At 42.8% G+C, this 22,675-nt stretch overlaps 1 protein-coding gene and 1 pseudogene across 1 annotated transcript in view; both read right to left on the bottom strand.

Moving 5' to 3' along the window:
- CDH20 (cadherin 20) overlaps positions 1-22,675 on the bottom strand; it is a 204,588-nt gene that overhangs the window by 73,023 nt on the left and 108,890 nt on the right. The gene's annotated exons all lie outside the window — the stretch shown is intronic.
- LOC122425676 lies at positions 20,127-20,777 on the bottom strand (annotated as a pseudogene).

Genomic DNA, 22,675 nt, shown 5'->3' with positions numbered 1-22,675 from the left:
GAGGGGCCTGGTGGACCACAGCCCGTGGGGTCACGAAGAGTCACACGCGACTGAGTGACTAGGCATAGCAGTCGTGAGAGGAGCACACGGGTCTCGGGATCAGGCAGAGTCAGCCTTAGACTCTACTCTCCTTTTTCTTGGGCTTGTTGTTGTTTAGTCTGTAACTTGTGTCCGACTCTTTGCGACCCCGTGCACTCTAAGCTGCCAGGCTCCTCTGTCCGTGGGATTCTCTAGGCAAGAATACTGTGGTGGGTTGCCATGCCCTCCAGGGGATCTTCCCCACCCAGGGATCAAACCCGTGTCTCTTATGTTTACTGCATTGTCAGGTGGGTTCTTTACCACTAGTGCTGTTCTTACGGGGGCGGCAAATTATTTACTCCTTCTGAGGCCCTGAGAGTTTTTTCCAGTCCACAGAGTTTCAGACTTGCTCCAAGGACAAAATCATCTTAGGTATACAATGTGCAAAGTATAATGTGGTGAACATAATACATAAGTGCTCTTTCAAAGCTTGATTCTTTCCCAGAGAGGAGACAGTACACCTATGGTGTAAGCTATTACTATAATGTTACCCTTTTCTTATCATTGTTTGGATCTTTTCGTTCATTTTTGAGGGGGAATGAGTCTTTCTAACATGTATTTCACATAAACTGTTTTCCAGCACTGGTGATCTCCCTTAAGATGTTGAAGTTGCAAACCCCGTGTTTGGTGGATGGTGGGAAATGGAAGATTGTTAGTAAAAAGATGTAAGATTCCTCCTGGCTTGTCAAAAGGACAGTATTCTTGACATATCTGGGGGGATAAACAGACCGGAAACCTGCAAACATGCTTCTTCATTGTGATTATGTGAAAAGTGGCAGATTCTCAAGAGGAGGGGAAGGAAAATTATGCTGCTTAAGTATCCTCAAATATAGAAAGAAATATGAAACATCAGTTCAGTTCAGTCGCTCAGTCGTGTCCGACTTTTTGTGACCCCATGAACTGCAGCACAGCAGGCCTCCCTGTCCATCACCAACTTCTAGTGTTTACTCAAACTCATGTCATTGAGTCAGTGATGCCATCCAACCATCTCATCCTCTGTCGTCCCCTTCTCCTGCCTTCAATCTTCGCAGCATCAGGGTCTTTTCCAATGAGTCAGCTCTTTGCATCAGATGGCCAAAGTATTGGAGCTTCAGCTTCAGATCGTTCCTTCCAATGAGTATTCAGGGTTGATTCCCCTTAGGATTGACTGGTTTGATCTCCTTGCTGTCCAAAGTGTATCTCTTCTTCACCACAGCCTTATTTGTAAAGGAGGACTCTGCCCCTCCCTCAAGCCAAAACTTTGTGTAATAGAGGTGGGGCCACCTGAGGCAGACTGGGCTGAGCAGGCCCTGTTTTCTGGGAACGTGGACTCGGGATGGGCAGGGAGGCCTGGATTTCCCTGTCCCACAGAGGCAGCGCAGAGGAAATCGGGAGATGAGACGCAGGAAGAGGGCAGGGGAGAGAGCCTTCCTCCCCGTTCCCATCCCTCGTCCCCTGGGGAAGCTGAGCTGAACTTCCTGCCTGGGATTCCGTGAGACACCACTGTAACTGCACAGATTTCTCTCTCTCTCAAAACTAGCTCGAGGGAGTTTTGGTTCCCTCAGACCAAAGCTCTTCCAGCAGGAGTCATGTCTAAGCCTTGGAAGACTGGCTTCAAGCTATAGATCCAGGGGACAGCAGTGTTAAGATTTTTCTCGGACTTGCTCCTCTCTCCTGACCCCTAGATTGTTTCAGGTAACTTTGTTATTAATAATAAGGTGAACTGCGGAAAGGAGAGTCATAACAAGAATGGCCTTGGGAGAAATGGCAGTGACGTCATGAGCTGCAAATTCCGTAACTTTCCGTGACCCGAATATCATGTCATGGGAAGATTTATGAACACTGATTGCTAAAGAAGTTCCCTGTGATAACAGCATTTAAATGAAATAGGAAGTTTCTGTTATAAACGTTAGAAAATAAACCTGAACATTTGTAGATAACTAAGGTAGAATTCTTTCTTGTTTTGTAAGAAGGTGGTAGAGAATCACTCTCAGAATCATGTATCTATTGTAAATCTTGCATCTATAATATTTATATCCCAAAGTGATGGACTACTGTTCAAACAGGGAAAAGAAGCTGCTTCCTCGGGGATATGCCTTCTTGTGGCTTTATACTGTTTAGGTGACAAGTACACCTGCTTCCCAGGGCAGATCCCGGAATTTGAGTTTGTCACGTTTTCTGTAGAATTAGAATGAGGATAGTTCTTATTGACTTTGCCCTCACAAATATCCACTTCCATTTTCTAGATGCTTTTGTCTGCTATAGTGTACAACCTTCTTGTTTCATTTCAGTGTTAATTTTTAAAACAAGTCATTAAAATTCACCTGGTTTGATAATAAAATTCCAGGCCATTAATTCTTCCTGAAAATTAAGAATCATTTCCAAAATATGAAAGTTTTAAAATGGTTTGGAAATCGAATGTCAATTTATTAACAATTTAATAAATGCCAATTTATTTTTGCAAACCTAGTGATTCTAACCAACTTCAGGATTCTTACTGCCAGTTCTGTTTTTCTCAATGTGATGGGAAATATGCATGTTACTAGCAAAAGGTCCATCCAGTTAGAAGATGGGAATGGGACCATTTCTTTGTAAGAACTGACAGTGGTAATTATCGGATGCAACGTTTTGGCTGACGGCGGCCCGGGAGCCAGAGGATGGCTAGAGTTAACAGACTCGGTGCTGCTCTTTGATTGCACGCCGCGCTTTTCAGCAGCTGTAGGAGAACACGTGGAAAGTAAAGAGTGCCGGCGCCTGTTGACAGTGACCCTGTTTTCAATTTCAATTAAAAAAATATCTGGAGATATTCTTGGAAAACCAGGCCAACCAGGGTTTTTCTAATGAGCTCTGGGATGATCACGTTTGAAACATTCTCAAGGATTTACTTAGGAACTGAATTTGTTTGCTATTACAAGGCTTATTTTGAGATGATTCATTCCATGTGGGGATATTGTCCTTTCCTGAATCTAGGGATGAATCAAGGATGTTGTTATACAGTGATCAATACCACTGAGGATTTCCCAAATATGTTCGATGACGCCATGGCTTTTTTTTTTCCCACTAAGAATAATTCATGTCTGGAACATGGGGGAGGACTCCAGCTGGTTTCACCACAGCCTCAGCTTCAGCGTCACCTCCATGCTGGCAACACTGGTCTCTGCTTTCGGGTTGGGGAGGGCTGGCTGTGCTTCAGTCTGGGGCCAGTGTTTCCTGCTGCTGCTGCCGCCAAGTCCTTCAGTCGTGTCCGACTCTGTGCGACCCCACAGACGGCAGCCCACCAGGCTCCGCCGTCCCTGGGATTCTCCAGGCAAGAACACTGGAGTGGGCTGCCATTTCCTTCTCCAATGCATGAAAGTGAAAAGTGAAAGTGAAGTCGCCCAGTGGTGTCCGACTCTCAGCGGCCCCATGGACTGCAGGCCACCAGGCTCCTCCGTCCATGGGATTTTCCAGGCAAGAGTACTGGAGTGGGCTCCTATTGCCTTCTCCTAGTCCCAGATATTTATTCATGGAATGTGGTTGCTTTCAGCTCCCCTGAGGCATCAAGTCACCGCTCACATTCACGCCCAGCCAGTGTTTTGATCAGGGATTCTATAAGGTGAGGATAGATTTGACAGGCAACTGTCAGCTCATGTAACACACCTTGACCTGGCCAGTGTTCCAGGCTGCTAGGGTTGAACAGCGTGCCTGTTCAAAACCTCCAAAAAAGCAGATGGAAGGGGATATTCCTGGAGGTTGCCTGGTCTTTGCTAGCAGTATAAAGAGGGCGAAGGGAGGGAGTGTTGTGTGGAGGGCGGAGGAGGGAGTTTGGTGGGGAGCCTCAGAGTCGAGGGCTGTCAGGACGGGAAGAACAGTGAGGAAAGCAATGGCTCACGCTGCAGAGGATGCTAAAGTTTTTTTTTTTTTTTTAATGCCTTGTTAAACCATTAAACTGTTCTTTCCTCAGATGTTTTCTTGCATTTTTTTTTGAAGGTTAGGAACCAATGACCATGCTGCATAAGCAGAAAAACTCTGAGCTTACATAAAGGGTATAATGATGTTATCAATAAAATTTAAAACCAGAATTACCATAGTGGTACATATTTAATTACAGGCACACTTCTTGCTGTGCTGTATGGTAATAATGGTAAGCGAATCACAGAGAGGATGGCTGGTGTTACTTTTAATAGGGGAGGGAACTAATACTTATGGAACTCCTCCTATCTAATAGGCTCCGTGCTGGGTGCCTTACATATATTGTCTCATTTAGTGTGGTGTGCAACAAGGCCTTTCCAGGGCCCCGTGGGGGGCGGAGGAGGCAGTTACTGCTCTGGGCCCCTTGGAAGACCAGGGTTCTCTTTCCTTGGGCAGGGGTGCATGATGGTTTTCATGACGGTTTCAGGACCATTGCCCTGTCTCAGGTTCTGAAGTTTCGGCGTCCTGGGCGCTGGAGGCGTGCTCACACTCGGACCCACACTTGGACCCGCTGACATCTGACCGACCTTACTTTCAGGTTTCACAAAGGGCTGGGAGCTCACCTGGCAGGCAGCCTGTGCTCCAGCCTCCAGATCAGAATTCTGTTCGAATTCAAGGAAGCAGAACCTGGAGCAGCCCCTCGTTTGAGTTTGAGGGAACGTGTGTGGGCAAACCAGGGCAGCCCCCAGCCCCACTGCCGCATCCCCCAGGCAGTCACACAGAGGGGAGCCCTGGGCTTCCAGCCGCGCGCCCTCTGCCCTTCGCCTTCCCACGCCCTGCAGAACATGCGTGTCAACAGTGCCGGCCCTGTACTCTTTAGACGGTGCCTTTTTAATGTTTTGGGACTAGGGGATTCTTTGAAAGTCATAACAGTCTTGACTCTGCGCCCCAGAAAAATATAGTAATATTTACACTGGAAGCGAAGACTGCTTGATTTAGAGATTCACACAAACTGCTCTGGGAAAACCTCTCCGGGGCATGGGGTGGGTGGGTAAGGACAGTGTATCAGCCATTTATTTTTCAGTAGGGTTATTTCGCTCATTTGCTTACCTGAGCTGTGCTTAAGGCGGCAGAGGCTGATGAGAGAAGACGGGTGGGTGGTAGGGTAAGAGATCATTTTGAAGCAAGAGACCTTGGGAGGCCCGGTGGGGGTGGGGAGCCTACAGTGAAGGCTTTGGCGTGTGGTCAGGTGCGCAGTCTCGTGGTGTGGTCCACGGACAGCGCATGGGCATCACCCAGGGGCTTGTTGGAAATGCAGGATTGTAGACCCCACCCCAGACGCACTGAGTCAGAACCTGCGTTTTCACAAGCTCTCTCCTTCGAGTCTGAGGAGCGTGGGTGTAAACTGAGGACCGAGGAGAGGAGTGGGGAGCCGGGCCTGAGCTCAGAGGAAGCCAAGGACAGGAGAGCGGTGTGAGGATGCCTGTGAAGGCGCCTCTGAGTGCCCACCAGGAAGGGAAAAGGAGCCCAGACAGGAGGGGGAGAGACAGAGGGCAGGACATAGAAGGGGTCCTCAGGGGGAGTGGGAAAGCTGTAAGTGGGAAGAATAGGATGTATTTAAACACAGGCTCAGAACTGCAGCGAAAATGAGTTGTTTACTACAAGATGTTGGGGCTTCCCAGGTGGAGCTAGTGGTAAAGAATCTGCCTGCCAATGCAGGAGACACAGGAAGACATGGGTTCTAGTTCCGGGTCAGGAAGATCCCTGGAGAAGGAAATGGCAACCCAGTATCCTTGCCTGGGAATTCCCATGGGCAGAGGAGCCTGGTGGGCTACAGTCCATGGGGCCATAGAGAGTCCGATGCGATTGAGCACACACTACAATTATGGAATCACGAATGGTACATAACTTAGTGTGAACTATGTTTTCTAAACATTCAGCTGGTATCAAAGAATTGTCATGCTAAATTACTTATGATATTTATGGAGTGCATTAGGCAGGCTTCCATCTCATCCCTTGGATGAATCTTCTGAACTTGTAATTTTGTTTTCTTGAAGCATAAGCCATTCAAGATGGGTTACTTGAAAGTCTCGAAGATCTTGAATTATTAGTTCCTGTTATTAGCAGCTGTCATTGACATGCCTTAGATGCCCTCTGCTCTGTTCCAAGAGAACCTTTATCAAATACTTGTTGGGCACATTACATTAGTAACTGTTGCTTGATCTCTAACTTCCCTTGTTTTGTGAAGGAGGCAACTAAAAAGAAATTATAATCTCTGGATCAGAGAGAGAATAACACTGTCATTTTGGTAAAGTTACAGGTTATATTTCGTTACTAATGCTAGATAATGCTAGATACATGTTAGGGGTTGAATTGTATACACTCCAAAAAGATGCTGAATACCTAGCCTCTGGTATCTGTGAACATGGCCTTATTTGGACATAGAGCCTTTGCAGGCATAATGGAGTTACAATCAGGCCATGAGGGTGGGCCCTGATCCAGCATGACTGATGTCCTCATCAGAAGGTAGAAGGCAGACACCCAGAGGGAGGGTGGTCATGAGAAGGCGGAGGGTAGAGTGATGCTGCCTCAAGGTCAGGGAACCCCCGGGGCCATCAGAAGCCGAAAGGCAAGGAAGGGTCCTCCCCTAGTGGCTTGGAGGGAGCACGGCCTGCCGAAACCCTGACCCTGGACTTACAGCTTCCAGAACTGTGAGCCAGTTTCTGTTGTTCAAAGCTACCTGGTTTACGGTGCTTTGTAGTGGAAGCCTAGGAAACTAATGTACCATGCCTAGCTGTTTTTCTATAGTTAGTCATCATTTTGATCCAATTTTGAATTCGTTAGTTTTGTATACTCCTGTTTGAGATGGAATACTCATTAAAGAAACTAAAACATTTTCTGAATCAATACTAAATTTGAATCCTCTACTTGAATAGGCTGCAGGTGTACTTTTTATATAATCTAGATATGCAGTAGTTCAAATTTATCTTTTCATAAAATGCCAACATTGCTTTTATGTTATCTTAGTAAAAATATAAATAAAAATGCCATCCAGTTCATTAGTACTTAGTGTGTGTGTGTGTGTGTGTGTGTGTGTGTGTACGCGCGCCCAGTTGCTTCAGTCAGTTTGAGTCTTTGTGACCCCATGGACGGTAGCCCTCTAGGCTCCATGGGATTTCCCAAGCAAAAATACTGAAGTTGGTTGCCATTACCTTCTCCAGGGATCTTCCTGACCTGGGGGTCAAACCCCCATCTTCCTGTGACTCCTGCATTGTAGGAAGATTCTTTACCCACTGAGCAACCTGAGAAGCCCTTAGCACTGACTACTAAATAAGATTCTGATTCAAAAATACTGAAAGATATGTTTAATCCTAAATCAGTAAATTATTAAAAATTAAATGAAAAAAAAAGCATTTAAACAGTGTTTGTCATTAGTAGCTACTGATGTCTACAATATCTAACATTGGGGGAAAAAAGTAGCAAAAACATAAGGGAAACACAATTGGCTAAGGAAAAAGGAAACTGCAAAACAGCTTATGTAATAGATACACCATATGGTCAAGGGATGTCAAAAATCTCAGATTTATTTTGAGACCAGAGTCAGCCTGATCCTGAAAATTACCTTTAAGAAAGGAAGGTCGAGTTGCTGGTCCCTTCCCTGGATGGCTTTCCTGAGCGGGAAGTCCAGGAATGCATTAAAGTGCAGAGAGGATCCTATTCTGAGACACCCTGAGCTGGGTACGGGTGGCCTTTGTGGTGCTGGCTGATCACATGTGTTGTGACTTCCCCTGTACTGCATGAGGTTTCTGTGACTGGCTCCTCCACTTAAATTAGATCCTACTACACCTCCCCCTTTTGGTCATTTGCCTAAAGTCTGTTGTTTTTAACTCAGTGCCAGGAAGACTGGTTACAAATGTACCCAGAAGAACCTCAGAGATGTCTCTGAGATGTGACTGTCATTGCAGAATGTCATCAAGGTCACTTGTATTTATTTTTTCCTAAATAGTTTCTTGACTTTAAAATGCCTTTGGAATTTCCAGCTCAAAATTCTAATTCCTTTCAGTGAGCTCAGTCTTATGCAAAACTTGCTTCCCGCCTGCCAGATTGAAAGCATCTGGATGGAATACTGAATTTAGGTCATTTTTTTTTTCCTAATGTGTCCTTCTTTAGAAGAAAGGAAATCAAATCCAATAACATCACAAGAGAAGAGGGTAAAATATTTCCAACAAGAGTTTCTTGTTTCAACAGTTGTTTGCAATGAAGTGTGTGACACTCTCTCTTCCCTATCTCTGCCTCTCCTACAACCAGATCTCAATGGTTGATTTGAATTTTTAAAGGCTTCCCTGATAGCTCAGTTGGTAAAGATTCCTGGATCAGGAAGATATCCTGGAGAAGGAATGGGCTACACACTCCAGTACTCTTGGGCTTCCCTTGTGGCTCAGCTGGTAAAGAATCCACCTGCAATGCCGGAGACCCGGGTTCGACCCCTGGTTTGGGAAGATCCCCTGGAGAAGGGAAAGGCTACCCACTCCAGTAGACTGGCCTGCAAAATTCCTTAGACTATACAGTCCATGGGGTTGCAAAGAGTCAGACACGACTGAGCAAGTTTCACTTTCACTTCACAGTCTTTTACTTTCCATTATCTCTACAGTACCATCCTCTCCTAAGGGGGACGACTAGAGTATTCCAATTCCTGAGGTTAATCAAGGCGGATTTTCCATCTTCCCAGTGGAGGCTCTGGGCGAAGTACAGACAGGGCTTCTTCGACTTGAAAGTGCATAGGAATCCTCTGAGGGTCTTGTTAACGTGCAGATTTTATTAGATCAGCCTGGGGTGGGGCTTGAGCTTTTGCATTTCTAAAATACTCCTAGGTGGTATAAGAGCTGCTAGTTCGTAAAAGACATCTAGAGGGGCACTGCATGGTCCACTTTGGGAGTATCTAGCTTCAGGTTCACTTTCTTGGCTTAGTCTCTCTCTTGTCACCTGGCTATTTCTGGGCTTGATACATTGAGGGCATATAGGATTTAGCACTGAGTAGGCACCCCACTCCAGCACTCTTGCCTGGGAAATCCCATGGACGGAGGAGCCTGGTAGGCTACAGTCCATGGGGTGGCGAAGAGTCGGACACGACTGAACGACTTCACTTCCACTTTTCACTTTCATGCACTGGAGAAGGAAATGGTAACCCACTCCAGTGTTCTTGCCTGGAGAATCCCAGGGACAGGAGCATGGTGGGCTGCCATCTGCGGGGTCACACAGAGTCGGACACGACTGAAGTGACTTAGCAGCAATGGCAACCCGCTCTAGTACTCTTGCCTGGAAAACCCCATGGACAAAGGAGTCTCAGGGACAGGAGCCTCGAGGGCTGCAGTCCATGGGGTCGCAAAGAGTCGGACGTGACTGAGTGACTTCACTTCCATGCGTTGGAGAAGGAAATGGCAACCCACTCCAGTGTTCTTGCCTGGAGAACCCCAGAGATGGAGGAGTCTGGTGGGCTGCCGTCTACGGGGTCGCAGAGTCGGACACGACTGACGTGACAGCAGCAGCAGCGGTGTCTCCCACACTGTAGGGCTTTCCAGGTGGCGCCTCAGAGCAGTCCAGCCGCTCAGTCGTGTCCGACTCTGCAACCCCATGCACTGCAGCACGCCAGGCCTCCCTGTCTGTCACGAGCTCCCAGAGTTTACTCAAACTTATGTCCATTAAATCGGTGATGCCATCCAACCATCTCATCCTCTGTCATCCCCTTCTACTCCCACCTTCAATCCCTCCCAGCATCAGGGTCTTTTCCAATCAGTCATTTCTTCACATCAGGTGGCCAAAGTATTGGAGTTTCAGCTTCAGCATCAGTCCTTCCAATGAATAATCAGGACTGATCTCCTTTAGGATGGACTGGTTGGATCTCCTTGCAGTCCAAGGGACTCTCAAGAGTCTTCTCCAACACCACAGTTCAAAAACATCAATTCTTTGGCATTCAGCTTTTTTTATAGTCCAACTCTCACATCCATACATGTCTACTGGAAAAACCATAGCTTTGACTAGGTGGGCCTTTGTTGGCAAAGTAATGTCTCTGTTTTTTAATATTCTGTCTAGGTTTTTCCTAGCTTTTCTTCCCAGGAGCAAGCATCTTTTAATTCATGGCTGTAGTCACCATCTGCAGTGATTTTGGAGCCCCCCAAAATAAAGTCTCTCACTGTTTCCCTATTTATTTGCCATGAAGAGATGGGACCAGATGCCATGATCTTAGTTTTCTGAATGTTGAGTTTTAAGCCATCTTTTTCACTCTCGTCTTTCACTTTCATCAAGAGGCTCTTCTTCTTCCCTTTCTGCTATAAGGGTGGTGTCATCCGCATATCTGAGGTTATTGATATTTCTCTCGGCAATCTTGATTCCAGCTAGTGCTTCATCCAGCCCAGCGTTTCTCACGATGTACTCTGCATATAAGTTAAATAAGCAGGGTGACAATATACAGCCTTGACGTACTCCTTTCCCGATTTGGAACCAGTCTGTTGTTCCATGTTCAGTTCTAACTGTTGCTTCTTGACCTGCATACAGATGTCTCAGGAGGCAGGTTAGGTGGTCTGGTATTCCCATCTCTTGAAAAAATTTCCACAGTTTGTTGTGATCCGCACAGTCAAAGGCTTTGGCCTAGTCAATAAAGCAGGTGGTGCTAGTGGTAAAGAATTTGCCTGCCAGTGCAGGAGACATTAGAGACATGGGTTTGATCTCTGGATTGGGAACATACCCTGGAGGAGGGCATGGCAGCAACCCACTCCAGCGTTCTTGCCTGGAGAATCCCACAGACAGAGGAGCATGGCGGACTACAGTCCACAGGGTTGCAAAGAGCCAGAAACGACTGATGTGACTTAGTACAAGTGCATGTCTCCCACACATGGAGGTGATGTCACCATTTCCCTTTTTCTATATTCCTGTTCTGTCCCCACTAAGTGTTCTGAGAGTTCAAAAATCAGTGCACATAGAAGCTTGCTATTACAGAGAAGCCATTTTTAACTGAGTAGAGAGAGGGAAAACAAGGAAAGATTTGTATCTACATTGATCGAACCTATATTCCATCATCAAAGAATTCAGAATTTAATTTTACCAGAGGTGATAGTTTCTTTAGTATTTACTTAGCATTAAGGTAAGTAATAGTCAGAATGATACCAGGTTGAAGCATATTTAATTTTTAGCTTTCTAAGTGCTCTAAATAAAAGAGATTGTAATAATATGACCCAAGCTATTATATCCCCAGTGGCACTTAAGACTGATAGATATAATGTTCCACTTAGGAGCTATCATGGTACAATTAACTGGATGGTATTAAAAAGAAGTTTCTTAAAACAGTTAATGTTGTAAAGCTATTTAGAAATAGATCTGTGCTTCTCAAGTAAATACAAACAAGGACTCCAGTGATTTTAGTGGATAATACAAGAAATCAACAAGCCCAATTCTAGTTTCCCATGGATGAGATTTAAACAGCAAATCTATGCTACTTTAGGCAATTAACATAAAATATACTTAAATTTGGAAGATTTACTCTGTCATCACCTTCCCACACAATAAATGCAGCTCCCAGGCTCCTTTGCCTTCATTAATTCACGCAGCATTGCTGACGTCTGCTCTCGGCTGCTTAAGCACAGCCTACCTCCAGGTTAAGTTCCTGCATCAGGGCTCTTTAGCTTCTGTTCAGGTCCTGAAGGAATCACAGGATACACACATTACGAGCCTTTCAGCCTGATTCTCTAGCCCTGAGGGAGGCTCTGTTGGTGTGTGCAGAATCAAAGAGGTTTGTGGAGAACAATTTCTTGCCTATCGCCTGGCAGAGCTCAAACCCAGCTGCCTGGCCCTGGAAAGGAGAGGGATATGATGGGCCTCATGTGAGAGGAGATGCTTTCCGAGATGTCTCTCAGACAGGCTATCTTCCTGACTCTCCTTCCCAAATATTACAGGAATGGGGCTAATACATTGTGATTCAGGGCTATATAAACCATGAACAATTTCAGATACTATGGTATCTTTTTTTTTTTGGAAATGAGTGTTTAGTTGTTGTTGTTGTTTAGTCGCTAAGTCGTGTCTGACTCTTGCGAACCCATGGACCACCAGGCTTCTCTGTCCATGGGATTTCCCAGGCAAGAGTATTGGAGTGAGTTGCCATTTCCTTCTCCTGACTCAGGGATTGGACCCGTGTCTCCTGCATTGGCCAGTGGGTTCTGTGCCAAATGTGCCACTATTCTCCTTAACCAAGGAAAACCCTATTCTTAGAGTGAATGTTGGTTCAATATCGTAAACACTAACAGTAAACTGAGAGGAAGGGCCATGAAGGCTATGGATGGAGAGGGTCTGATACCAAGAAAAAAGCAGACAGACGGGAGGAGAAATAGTCACGGAGAGACGGCGAGAAGATGCAGAGGCAGAGGAAGCAGCAGAGCAGAAAGACACTGCCGTGTTTAAACACTGTGATAAGCCCTGTGTGTTTTCTTTAAGTGTTTGAAGGAAATCTAGTTCCTTTGCTTGTAAAAGGAGTCAATTCAGGATCCAGGCTGTCCGCTGGAGAATCTGCATTTGAGAGTGAGCTATATCATACAGAAGAGGGGCAGCAGCAACGTGAGGCTGACCGGGAAATGCAGGTGGACGGCGTGGCCGTGGAGGCTCCGGGCCTGAGTGGACAGGAAACGGGGAGGGGTGAGCAGGCTGGAGAATCGGCTTCCTGTGTTTTCACAGTGTTTGACTCCAGAAAGCACTTAATTCCCACGCAAAGAGCTAGATCTTGTCATGTCTACCAAACCATGTGGAGATCACAGAATACCTAGGCCAAGTCGTGTTTTGTATTTGGTTACCTGAAAGAAGGAAAGACAGATTTTGTGCCTGTTACTTACCATCAACTGTGCTAAAACTTATTATCTGGCAACCTCTTGGATCCCATTACTACCTAGGAGCAAATAAGAGGAATGGGGCTAATCAAAGTATAGCCTAGAGGATTGAGGCTGGCAACTGACTGGAGAATAGGACCACTCTCATCTGTACACTTATAAAGTGATAGTGTCATAGGAGACCATTTGGCTTGGACAGGAAAGGTCTCCTGCAATGCAGATGACCTGGGTTCGATCCCTGGGTCGGGAAGATTCCCTGGAGAAGGGAATGGCTACCCACTCCAGTATCCTTGCCTGGAGAATTCCACGGACAAGGAGCCTGGCAGGTGAGAGTCCATGGACTCGCAAAGAGTTAGACACGACTGAGCTAATACTTCCACTTTCAGGGGACATTTTTAGTGAAGCTGGATGCAGAATTTAAACTTACACACCTCTCTTAAAACATTTTCAGTAACTTATGAAAAATTCTTTCTAAAACAAAGGCTCATCATGGATATTATGTTACAATTTATATAACAAATATTAACTTGAGATAAAATTAAAGGATCTTTTTTTTTAATGTCCCTTAGCACAGAAGTGTATAGCATTTGTTTTTCATGGTAACCTATAGTTTTTTGTTTGCTTGTCTAACTCATATTCTCATAATATCTTCACATTCCCACATTTGGCAAATAATTGTATACTTGCGGAATTTCTTGGAAGAAATAAAATGTTGTAAAAAATATTATTAAGATAATAATATGAACTTACAGTGGTTTTATAATTAGCCATATTGAAGAAATCAAAATATGGAATAAATTACTCAAAAACTATGTCATCTTAAGACGATTTAATTATGCACATTCACATTTAAAAAGTAGAGTTGACCTCCTTTCCAAAAAATAATTTCATTAATGGCTCCAGAATCTTTATCTTACAAACTGTCCTATTAAAACTTTTACCCATCAATCATACTTTTTAATTAACTAAACTGCAGACTTTATTTAGATTTCTCCAATTTTTTCATTAATGTCCGTTTTCTATTCTAGGATTCAGTCCAAGATCCCACACTGCCTTTAATTGTCATGTCTCTTTAGTCTCCTTCAGTCTGTGTCATTTCCCAGAGCCTTCTTAGTCTTTTGTGATATTGAACAAAATGATGTAGCCATCAGTTTTGTTGGAAATGGTTTGCAATTGTTCTCTTTAGCTTGGTTTCTGGTGGAAGAGTTTTGGGATAATACTAAGTGGTGGTAAAATATCTGTGGTAAATAATATTTTTTAAAGAGATATAAAAAATCCCATATAGAAAGTACATAAAAACAATAATATAATATGACATACATACATAGAGTTATGAAGACTAAAAATGTATAGGGCAAATATGAAAAAAATGATAAGATTCTAACAATGAATATAAGAGCTGAATGAAAGGAGGTTGTATCTCTGGAATACTGTTGGGGGGGGTTTGAAAAATTGTTTTAAGTTTATCTGGAATAGCTGGGTGGTGTGGGAGAAGAGGAGTGCTGTTTGCCCTTCTAGATATTAAATGTGTTTTAAAACTATAAAAATTCAATTGTTATGGTACTAAGGACATAACACAAAAAGGTCAATGAAACAACACAAATTTCAGAAATAGCCAACTGCACATAGAAACTTAGAATACAAAACATGTATTTCAATTTCTATAAAGAGAATGTTCCTCAAAATATAAAACCTAAACAGTAATGTGCCATGAAATGCTTTACAACCAGGTCCCTGAAAAAAACTGTATGCAAATATATATATGTACATAAATATTATGCATTTTTTACTAAAATAGAGGATACGTAGCATACAATTTAAAAATAAAAATACACAATACTCTTTATTGTCAATAAATGTTATTAACATAATCAAGTTTTTGTAATGTAATTTTTCAGAATGCTTTTTTTGATTTATTTCTAACTTTGAACTTACAGTCAATATTCAGCCATGATTTCTGACACATGGAGTTGCATCTCAGTCTGCTAACTCTTTTCCCAATAAATATATTGTTATTAAATCTGATATGTGGCTTGTTAAGCTTCTTTTCATCCCCTTCTCATTAATTAACTAAGAACTCAGTTTCAGAACTAAATCAAACCCTGATTTGTAGCACTAGCTGATTTCTGTGGTGTAAATACTCCCTTCACGACCAATTTTAAGCTACCAGTGGTGTCACTGAATGTGGAGTTGGGAAAAGATGTGGAATAGCACACTACTATATCCACTATCTGCATATTGTAGTCATAACTAATTTTGAAAGTATAGATAATAAGAATGTTTAGTAAAGTAACTAGTATTTATTGATTTTGTTTTAAATATAATTTAATTGTAAGTTTATGTAATTTTTAAATAATGGCTACATTTTATGATTGATCGCTGAGGTCTTAATCCTATAGATCACTGTTTCAAAGACAGGACCACAAAGTAAAATACTGGAAACTTTCTAAAATATTTAGACTGTAAAGCAAGTTAAAAAATAAGATGAAAAATCAGAAAATAGATTAATTACTTCTCTGGTGGGCAATTTAGCAATACATATCAAAATATAAGAATTACCATTTCTTTGATCAAACTTTTCCTTCATCCGTTAATTCCTCATATTTATTGAGCACCTATTATGTTGCAAGAACTTCTAAGAATTAATTTTACAAGCATATAAAGACCTATAAGATAGGAGAGCTGCCTCAATGTTTTATAGTAACAAAGCATTAATAAAATATAAGTGTTCATCAATAAGGGATTGGTTAAGTAAATGATAGTTCATTGATATGATTGTAACCATTAAGAATGAAGCTATAGATCAATAATGTTCATTGTAATGGAAATATGTCCATGGTGCATTTAAAAGCAAAAATCAACAAGTTTTAAAAGTGTATATGGTATGATTCCATTTTGTAAAGAATAATTACATCTCTAATACATGCATCTACAGGGACTTCCCTGTAGCTCATATAGTAAAGAATCTGCCTGCAATGCATGAGGCCCCGGTTCTGTCCCTGGGTCAGGAAGATCCCCTGGAGAAGGAAGTGGCAGCCCACTCCAGTGTTCTGGCCTGGAGAATCCCATGGACGGAGGAGCCTGGCGGCCGCAGTCCCTGGGGCCTCAGTCAGACAGGACTGAGTGACTAGCACTACTGCTGCTGTACACGGACAGACGTGTACACAGAAGGTCGGGACGGGTTTGAACAAGCTGTTAATAGAGGCACACTTTTCTCCTCTGAATAAATGGTTTTATAATGAACATGTATTACTTCTTAAAAATAACACTGAAACTCTTTCCATTAAAAATTGTTGTGATAAATATGTCCATCATAGATGAATCATGTTCTAGAGAAAGGACTTTAGACTTTGGACTAAACGTCTTGTTTGGAGTTCATAGTACCATTTTCTCTAGTTGAGTACCTATTTGAAAAACCCCATAATAAATAGTAAAGTTGAAAAAAGAGAGGTTTGAATTTCAGTTTCACTTCTTTTAAGCTATGTGACCTTGATTGAGATAACTGTCTGCTCTGAGCCTCATTGTTCTTTCTGAGTGGCAGGATAGACTGCATTCTTTATTCATTGGTGACTTGGCTCAAAGTCAGAATGTTCTGTTGCTTAGTTTCTCTACTTGGGGAGTGTTGGTAACAATGGAAATGGTGGTAATAGTTGTATCTACCTCATAGAATCATTGTGTTAAACGAATTAAAATGCATGCCTGTCATTGAACAAATTTTGATTATCTTCATTATCTGCAAAATGGGTTGATGGTGATGACAGTGATGCTAAAACACACCTGGACGATTTTTTAAATACTTAATATTTAGACCAAATGCTAGTTGCATCTACATTAAAACACAGCCTGAGTAAGATTTCTTCAAGAGAATGGCCAATGTAATTTATTTATCTCATGTCACATCTAGAAATTAGATAACAGGAGGTTGAATGCAAACTTTGGATTTTGACTCATTGAATAAAATACCCTTTCTCTGTTCAATTATCCAACATACTATTTCAAAATCTGGACTGCCATATTTAACAGCAAAAATATTTCTATATAATTTTATTTTGAGAAATCTCTATTGGATCATCATAATTCTTTATTATTCCATTAACTCAAAACAATTTGTACTGCCTCACTTGATATTCTCTGTAAATGGAGGCGATGCAATTACGCTATTTTAAATAATTTAAAGTGCCATGTTCCCTACTACCCATCCATTTGTATATATATTGTTCTGTGTGCATGCCTATGGGATGCCAACATACGGCCTAGTCCTTCAGTATGGAGCCATTAACCATGGGAGGATCAGAAACGATGTATATATTAATGATGTATTTTAATTTAACACATGACAGCAAGGGAAGGCTGAGTGACACATCATATTTAGCTACAAATAAGGGAAGAACTCATTGCTTAGGAGTGTTCGAGTCACAGGTGAATAGCAAAAGGTTTTTATTCCTTCTCTGACAGAATAAATTTATCTCCTTAAAAGTCACCTTTATGCTTTCTACTTATCATCAGGAAGGCTGCATTCTGTATTTCAATTTTATGTGGACAAGACATTAATTTTAAGTGAAAGACATTGTTCTGTGCTGGAATTAAATGAGGTCGTTATTGGTTTGAGTGCTAAAGATGTGTCTGTGGGGGGGTTCAGGCTCATGTTTGGCTTTAATGAGAAAAGTGCTATGTGAATATGGTCCTCTTGACTTTTTTGGCAGTGAAAGCAGAATCTAAATGGGGCCATATAGTTGAAAGCGATCAGTAGCCTCCCTAAGTATCTGGAGTCAGAGTATACATCTGCTATCAGATAGGGGATGTATGCAAGAATAGATGGGTCCTTTCTCAGTGGAGAGATGGATATGGCCACTTATAATTGATTTTAGATAGAGGAGCTCAGAGAGCATTAACTTCTGCTATTGAGAAAGGAACTTCAGAGGTCATCTAGTTTAAACCAAAGTTGAATCCTTTCAAGAATCACGTCTCTCCATTTCTTAAACACCCCCAGAAAGAGATTTTGCCACTCCTCCCAATACATAAATGTCACCAAATTGGCAGGAAAGAGAGAAAGCTGGTGATTAGAACAGGATGAATATTTAAAACAACTTTAACGCGTTCTATATCTGAGAGAAAATAAATGAGGTTTCCTTCAAATAAGGCCAAGAAGACCAATTCAGCTCTATTCAGGGCAAGTTCAGGTGATTGTAGAGGAGCACAAGCTAATTATAATTAAATAGTGCCTCACTATCCTTCCTGCTAGACCCACACTTCCTGAAAGGGAACTTGATAGCATTTTCACTTTCTCACTTCCCATTCACTCTGCAACCTAGTGATAGCTGACTTTTGCTTCTCTAATCAATTGAAATGGTTTTTGAAACTCACCCAAGGTGCTCCTTCCCAGTGTATAGACACTTTACAGGCTTCTGTTATTTGACCTCTCTGCTGTATTTGAGAGAGGAGGAAGGTTTTTACGAGTATTCTGAAATACACAGTTTCCCATTATTCTGCTAAATAAGTGTTATGGGTGAGGGCTGGTCTTTCTAAAGCTTCCTTTCTAAAACAAGGGAGGCTGATTGGTCCTAATCATTAGTCTTCTTTTCCTTTTGCTTTTGATATTTAACTAGCATTAAGTCAAGCACTGTGTTGCTTTACAAATGTTATGTGATTTAATGCCCCCAAATATCAATAGAAGGGAGGTAGCATTAAAGAGTCAGACACGACTGAGCACAAGCGTGTACGTCAGCATCACCTTCATTTTACAGAAGAGAAAACTGAAGTTCATAGTGGTGAGCTACTTGACTGGAGTTATGTAGCTTCTTGGGGCTTCCCAAGTGGAGCTAGTGGTAAAGAACCTGCCTACCAATGCAAGAGATGCAGGAGACATGGGTTCGATCCCTGGGTCAGGAAGACCTCCTGGAGGAGAGCATGCCAACCTACTCCAGTGTTCTTGCCTGGAGAATGCCATGGGCAGAGGAGACTGGCTGGCTAAGGTCCATAGGGTTGCAAAGAGTCGGACAACTGTTGCTTCAGTCGAAGCAACTTAGCATGCATTAGTGTGTGTGTAGCTCTTTAATGTGTAGTGTGGTGGCACTTGGATTTAAACTAGCCTTGGGCCCTTGTCCAGTATAGCATAGAAGAGGACAGCTGAGAGGAGCAGAAATCAGCTGCTCAGGGCATATGTTGCAGCGGCAGGAGTGAAGTGTAAGTGCAGGTCGTCGTCGTTGTTCTTTAGTCACTAAGTCGTGTCCAATTCTTTTGTGACTCTATGGACATTGCCCACCAGACTCCTCTGTCCATGGGATTTTCCAAGCAAGAATACTGGAGGGGGTTGCCATTTCCTTCTCCGGGGACCTTCCCAACCCAAGGATTGAACATGAGTCTCATGCATTGGTAGACGGATTCTTTACCACTGAGACACTCAGTTCTGTTCAGTCACTCAGTCACGTCTGACTCTTTGCAACCCCATGGACTGCAGCATGTCAGGTCTCCCTGTCCATCACAAACTCCCGGAGTTTGCTCAAACTCATGTCCATTGAGTTGGTGATGCCATCCGACCATCTTCTCCTCTCTCATCCTCTTCTCCTCCTGCCCTCAATCTTTCCCAGCATCAGGGTCTTTCCCAATGAATCAGTTTCTTTGCATCAGGTTGCCAAAATATTGGAGTTTCAGCTTCAGCCCTTCCAATTAATATTCAGGACTGTTTTCCTTTAGGATTTATTGGTTGGCTCTCCTTGCAGTCCAAGGGACTGAGCCACTAGGGAGCCCATAAGCACAAGTGGTAGACTGTTATTAGGCTGAACACATTGGGACTGAGTCAATGACACCCGAGTCAATAAAATGACTTCAGACCAACTGCCTAGGAGAGCAGAGAACAACTTCTCTTTCCAAAGAGAATTTTTGATTTAACTCATCATACTCATAATGACTAATTAAATGTCTCTTCACCCCATAGGTCATGCTTTTGCTTTTTTTTTTGTTAGATATTTGAAATACAACTTTACTCTGATTCTAAACGGAAAGGAATGGGAATGACAGTAACAAACAAGATTGCACCTCTGAATATTGTCATGCGACTACAGCAGTCTTATATTTGAAAGTCAAGGAGGAAACAACTGTGTTCCAAAACACCTAAATATGCAGGTCCAAAAACTGAATTTTTTTTTTAAACTTCCACATTCACTCCAAAGCTCTGTTTCCTTCAGTATCCAAAGATTAAGCACATGTTCTGCTTAGCTATATAATAAAGTGGCAAACACACTGCACCACTGACATCACAGGACAGTTGCCTTTAAAACTAGATTTCTGACGCTGAGCCCCAGCCTCACTTTCTCACAGGTTATCTTCTTCATCTGGGAGAGCAGCTGTCTGAGCAACCTCTAAATCGTGCTCAAACTGTGCTGCCAAGGCTGGGTCCATGACCACCTCTGGCAGGGCAAGAGCAGGCATGGCGACAAACTCCAAGTTAGGGTCTCCTATCAGATTTCTAGCAAGCCAGAGGAAGGGCTTTTCAAAGTTACAGTTACTTTTGGCAGAAATGTCATAGTACTGAAGATTCTTCTTTCAGTGGAAGGCAACTGACTTTGCCTTAACCTTTCTGTCCTTAATATCCACTTTGTTGCCACACAACACAATCGGGATGTTCTCACACACTCGTACCAGATCTCTATGCCAGTTAGGCACATTCTTGTAAGTAACTCTCCATGTTATGTCAAACATTATAATGGCACACTGAGCTTGTATATAACAGCCATCTCTCAGTCCACCAAATTTCTCCTGACCAGCTGTATTCCACACATTGAACTTAATCTGTCCTCTGTTGGTATGGAACTCAAGAGGATGGACCTCAACACCCAAGGTAGCTACATACTTCTTCTCAAATTCACCAGTCAGATGACATTTCACGAATGTAGTTTTTTCAGTACCACCATCAGCAACCAATACAAGTTTGAACTGAACTTGGGGTTCTCCTTGGGCAGCCATTACGATGTTACTTCCAAAAGCGTCTCCGCGCCCATCTAACTGAGGGCTGGAAAGATGGCGGAAGCGCAATTCAAATGCCCGGACACGCAGCCGACGCCGGCGCGCGCTGAGGGCGGGGCAAGGACGGTGGCCGCTCCCACGTGGCTGACGCGCGCTTCGGCGGCGCACCCGTCAGCCTGGAGCCTAGGGAGAGGCTCGAGGCTCACGGGGCGGAGGCAACGTGGTGGCGACAATTTTGCTCCCAGTTTCAACTTCTGTATCCTCAATCCATAATACAAAAGCGATTAATGAATATTTATTGAATGTCACAAACCCTTTTCCTCTTGAAATTCTCTGACATCTACATGCAGGTTTTCCTCCCAACCCACTGGCTGCTCATCTTCAGTCTCTTTATGTACTTTACTTTCCCCTTGACTTTCCAGGGTTTCTCAAGAATCTACCCTTAACATACATGGAAATCTACTATACTTATACTATTGAGGCTATAACGTCCGTCTAGTGGTATTCACTGTCCTATAACTATTGCCTCCCCAGTCTCTAGTTCATTTTAAACTTCTCTTCTGAGCATCATGGCTGTATGTTCAACTGTCTTCTAGCAAACTCTGTTTTGGAATCCTGTGGACACCTCAAATTCAGTAAGTCTAATATGATGTATCTTAGCCCCCATAATCAAACATTTGTGTTTTTGGAATAAAACATTTTATCCCAAAGGGAGGATCTAGAGCTTTCATCATATGCTCTAAACGTTCCATGGCGGAGGAAAGTTCAGAACTAGTGTGCATTTTTCCTAAGAAACAGTGCTTTCCTGTGAATCCCAATCCCAGGGGTTAGGGCAGATTCTTGTGTGCAGGCATAGAAATGTTGGCCATTGCAAGGTTTCTCACCACAATCCGTTGCTCCTTGTGAGAATACCATAATTATTGGTCTATATATATGGCAACCTGCTTTGCTGTGCTATCATTCAACACTTGCTTACACTCTGTTCTGCTTTTAGGACCAGCCTTCCTATTGGTTTGCTTCAGGCTACTGTCTTAAGGTAAAGTGAACAGAGATAGGAAAAAAAAAAATCCCAGGATATAAAAAAGAGGAAGAAATTTGAAGGAAGTCAGAATAGGCAACTGTATCAAATCACATAAGAATGAGAATGAGAAATGAGACTAGGTAATGATTAGGAGGTAACTGGTAATTTCTGAGTAAATAATTTGAGAGGAATTGTGCAGAAGACAGACTACAAGTGATAAAAAAGGAATAGATAATGAAGAGAGTGTGAAGGTGCTAGAAAAGGCAACAGTGAAATTCATGACCATGGAACCGAAACAGATGAAGGACTCGAAAATATGGAGGAAGGGATTAGAGTGTTTGATGGAGAAGGTCAAGTTCAGGAGCAAGGTAGTGAGAGAGGTGAGCACAGGAAGCAGTTAAAGAAGGTGGGAGCCAGAGGCAAACTCTTGTGTTTTACATTGTCTTCAGTGATACCGAGTAAGCTAAAGTGTTTTTATTTTCATGGGTAGATTAGCAGAGTGGAGATGAAATCGGTGAGAAATTGTGGGAGAAGTGTGTGTGGTAGGTTTTAACATTTCTATAGATTATTTGATATTCGTTCTTATGTGTCTAATTCACTTCCCCTTAAATATGAGCCAGACTTTGCAATTGACTTCTAACATAAAATGCAATGAAATGATGCTGTGTGGCTTCTGGGACTAGATCATCAAAAGTGTACAAATTCTATCTATCTCTCTCATGGGATGCTTGTCTTTGTAACTCAGCTCCTATGTGTTGAGGAAGCATAGGCCATGTGGAGAGATCCACATGGAGAGGCAACCAGGCCTGTGGCTCTCAGCCCAGGCTGAAGAACTAGTCAAAATCCACCACCAACTTGGCAGTCCTCAAAGTGAACC

This window comes from Cervus canadensis, chromosome 23 (assembly GCF_019320065.1).
Source record: "Cervus canadensis isolate Bull #8, Minnesota chromosome 23, ASM1932006v1, whole genome shotgun sequence".
In the NCBI taxonomy this organism is placed as follows: Eukaryota; Metazoa; Chordata; class Mammalia; order Artiodactyla; family Cervidae; genus Cervus; species Cervus canadensis.
Note: the sequence above shows the minus strand (reverse complement) of the source record. Positions and strands in the feature narration are given on the sequence as shown.